Consider the following 4,582-nt stretch of genomic DNA (forward strand, 5'->3'; position numbering starts at 1 on the left):
TAAGGCTAGGGACAGACATTACACATAAACTTGTTTAAGTGATCAGAAACTGGTTTAAACCTGTAACAGAGCGTAAGTTCAGTGCACATAAACCAGTTTCAAAATGGCTGAAACTGGTTTAAGATAAACCTGGTTGAATGTAGTATCAAACTTCACTGACTTAGGTCAAACTGGTTTATGCAATGTCTGTCCCAGACCCCTTCCTGGTTTAAGTAAAACCAGAGTCCCCCAGCATCCTGGCATGGGGGAATCTCTGAGCTGGGCTCTCTGCTCCAGACAGCAGAGCTGGTCCTGCCCCTCTGCTCCCTGGCCAGAGCTCCAGCAGAGACTGCAAGTACAGTGGGGTCTCCCTGTCCCACCCCCCCCTTGCTGCTCAAGGAGGGATTCCCCCCCCTCTGTCCCTCCCCTATCCCACAGCATGGACCCCAGGTATGTGGTATGCCAGCCCCATGGACCCCAAGCATGTGGTAGGCTTGCTAATGCTGAGAGGTGTCTGTGTAAGGCAGACAGGACAGTGTCCACTTACAGCTTTTTGGAGTTAATTAACAGATCAGTTGGTAACTCCCTCCATTCCTTCCTTGGAAAAAGCTGTTTAAGAAGAGCTTGAACTAATGAGAAAGGCTATTGTTTTGCTGATGGAGTGATAAACACTGTTTTCAGACCCCTGCTGGCTTGTTTGTCTGTCAGTTTGCTGCAGACAGTATAAAGAAGCAGGGAGAGGGAGATTGAAAAGCTCCGTATTATCAGCAAATACATGCAGTACACATACCCCTTTGCCTCAGAGTGCTAGCCAGGGGCTAGGGTCTGGAAACACACCCACCCCTTGAGCAGCAAGCAGGGGAAAACCTGGGACAGTGAAGGCTGACTTCCCTAATCAGAGCATCCTGCCAGGGCCTGGCCGCACCCCCCACCCTCAACTCACCACTATGGAAGGGAAGGGAGGGCTGCTCTAGCATCCCCCAGCTTCTAGCCTGAGCCACCGCAGGCATGTGCCTGAACTTCCTCAGTTTAGAAAGAACGTCTGTATGGTTCCGCCTAGCCAGTTTGGAGTAACCAGTTCAGCCTAGCCAGGTTAGACTAACCTGCAAAGATTGAATCAATTCAGGCTCAGGCTTTTTGAATGTCTGTCCCTAGCCTAAGAGACCATACACTCTTTCTTACATTTCTTTTACATTTATTTCTCCAATTGTTATTATAGATGAAAGCAAAGTAAGTCAACTAAAGTAAGGAATGCAGTTTCCCTTTCTGTGTGGAAAGCATACTAAATATCTATCTCCCAACAAGGGACTTGAAAGCCAGGATCTGAGTTCCCTATACCACTCTACTATAACTATATCAGTAGTGCACTGTGAGTGAATCCAAGGCTGTGTCCAGAAGGATGGTCTTGTGGCTTAGGATGTCTTTTCTGTGGTGCAAGGAACATAACAGTGAAAAGATTCCTGGATTTAGTCCTAGGATCTTGTGCAGAATTCTGGAGGAACTCTGATTTTGTAGTCACTCCCTGCTAGGGAAGTAAATGGATGAAGACCAAGGGAAACTGCTAGATGAGGGAGCATAATAGGTCCCGATTAATGGCAAAGAAAGCACTGTTGTGATTGTGTAAGAGGGCAAGTACAGAAGAGACCTAGCATTGCACAGGACTGCAGGGTAGCCTATAGTCAAGGGTGCAAATGTGTGCTAACAGAACTTTTCACGTGCAAAATTCTTCAAGGTTTGGAGTAACTGAAAGTACTAGAGCAACCTCCACCAGTTTTCTATCAATGAAGAGTTCCACTGCCCACAGAGAACTCACCACTGCCTGCCTCTGGCAGATTTAAGATCACTTAGTATGATACCACTAGCAAACCAGAGAATTTGTCCATACATATTTACTAACATCCATGCATGAGAGGACACTTGCAAACCGTTAGTTTGGTATAATAGCTCTAGCTTTATTGCCAACTTTAGTATTATAAATGTTACAGGTAGGAGACATCCAGGCAAGGGATGAGAATTATATTTCTTTATTATAAATTAATACCCTTTCACTTTGTAAAATGCTTGCAACTGCCAAAACCTTTCATTTCAGCCTTGCTATATGTACACTCCATTGCCAGCCCAGAAATGAGGCCAGGAAATACTTTTTTGACATTATATCTGCTATGTGCCTGTTAATAAGAACAGCACAGTCGTCCTGACCACACAGACGGGGCATTCAAATGCTGAAGGAACAAGAGTATTTCCTTTTCCTGGCACTTCGAATGATTTGCCAGCAGCTTGTTTGGGGGCATGCATTATTGATATGCAGAGGAAATAGTGACAGTACTTTTAAGAGCTGTTAATAAATACCCAAGGTGGTAAAAGAGAGGCAGCTGAATACAAAACAGCAGATCTCTACAAATTTCTCCACAACCATGCTTACAAACTACAAACGTAGTAACAACTGCACAGTCCGCTGCTCATGTAGACACAGCCACAGGGCATGTCTACATGTCCTATTAGCGCAGCTTAATAAACTCCGGTGCAGTTTATGCTGCAGTTTATTGCTTCCCAACACTGCAATTGTACATACTCCTAGGACTGTAACATTTGCTGATAATACAGAGCTTTTCAATCTCCCTCTCCGTGCTCCCTGCTTCTTTATACTGTCTGCTGTGTGGAGCTGCTTGGATCTGGCTCAACATGCTGTGGAGAGGCTGGCCAGGGCACAAGGGTGCAAAGTAAATAACTCTGTCATAGGATAGTACTTTTATCAGGCAGTACTATCCTACAGGGGAGTCAATTAGTTTACTCTGGCCTAAGAGTGTCCCAAGTGTAGATAGTAACATTTTACTGTGGAGCTAATTAGGCAGCTCCAAAGTAAACGTCTTGTATAGATGCGTCCACAGTGTTTTCAATTTAAATATGCTGGGAAAGAACCGTATTAGCAAAACTACACATTCAATCCTGAAACAAACAGAAGATGCAGGTGGGAGTACCACAGAAGCCAACATCCTGCTGATGCAAAGGTTGTTAAAATATATTTGAGAGATTCAAGGAAGGGGGACACACTCGCACCCCACTACAGAAAGCAAATAGCACACAGTGGATGCATCTACACAAGACGCTGACTGCCCAGTAGCTGAATAATACTGTATGGTAGCACAGCATGGACAATGGTAATACGCTACTGTGCAATATCATTAGGCTACTGCACAGTAGCATCACTTAAAAGATGTTCACCAGTGCTACTGTGCAGTAACTCTGGTTACTGCACATTTATTTAGTGCTTGGTAATACAAGTACTAAATAAATGCCCAGTAACGACTGTGCGGTAGCGTCTCATGTAGATGTGCTCAGTCTGTAGCAATCTGACCCCAAATATGGCAGTCAGTCCCACCAGTTTAGCCAGGAATCTCCAGGTTTCAGTCCCAACAAGAGCACTGGCACATGATTCTGAAGAAAATAATCCCCCCTCCACCCCTGGGAACATTTAGTGGAAAAAATTCCTTCCTCGTCCTGTGTGACAGCCAGCAAAGCTCAGAAGCATGGGACATACCCATAGTAGAACATAGCATAGCTACACCTAGATAATCCCTGACTAATGCTTATCCAAGCTCTACTTGAACACTCCGGTGATGGAGATTCCACATTTTCCCTAGGCAGTCTATTCCATTACTTCACAGTTCTAACAGTGAAGAAGTTTTTTTCCCCGCTATCCTCACTAAACTTACTTTACTGAAACTTCTAGCCATTGGTCTATGTCCTACGCTCTGCTTTCCTTCTTTATGGGGGCCCTTCAGATATTTAAAGCCTACTATCATGTCCTTAAATGTCTTTTCCACAAGCTGAACATGCCTGTTTCCTTCAACCTCTCTTCGTATGGCTTGCCTTCCAAGGCCTTTATCATTTTTGTTGCCCACCTCTGAACCCTCTCCAACTTCTTTATGTTCTTTTTAAAAAGGGAAGCCCAAAACCATGCACATTTTTGTTGACTGGATCATGAATAGGAGTAACATTTCCAATCCACAACACAGACTTCTTCCACTTCAAATGTAAGAATTAGAGAAGATGGGACAAAGCATGGCTTTTGGGATACAGTAGCCTGAGATATGGCCAGAATGCAGCAACTGAGCAGTTGTTGCTCTCAGACATCCCTGTAGCAGCAAAGAGGCCACCCAGCGGTACATAGGGCATACATCCCCTGAGAGCGCTGGTGCACCCCCTCACTGGCCACGCTCACTGCTTAGACACTGGGAAGGGGGGCAGGCTGGCATGCCAGTGCCCCCCCATAAGTGCTGGCCGATCACTGCAGCTGCTCCCATAGAATCACAGAAGTAGGGTTGGAAGGGACCTTATAGGTCTTCAAGTCCGACCCCCTGCCTGGGCAGGAGAAAAATTGGACTCAAATGAGTCCAGCCAGGTAGGCATCAAGCCTCTTCTTAAAGACCCCCAGTGTAGGAGCCAGCACCACTTCCCTTGGAAGTTGGTTCCAGATCCTAGCCGCCCTAACTGTGAAGTAGTTCTTGTGGATGTCTGATCTAAACCTACTCTCCAATAATTTGTGTCCATTATTCCTTGTCATGCCAGGGGGCGCTAGGGGAAACAGTGTCTCCCCGAAGCC

Source organism: Gavialis gangeticus, unplaced genomic scaffold (assembly GCF_001723915.1).
Source record: "Gavialis gangeticus isolate Ggan-Ray unplaced genomic scaffold, GavGan_comp1, whole genome shotgun sequence".
Classification (NCBI taxonomy): domain Eukaryota; kingdom Metazoa; phylum Chordata; order Crocodylia; family Gavialidae; genus Gavialis; species Gavialis gangeticus.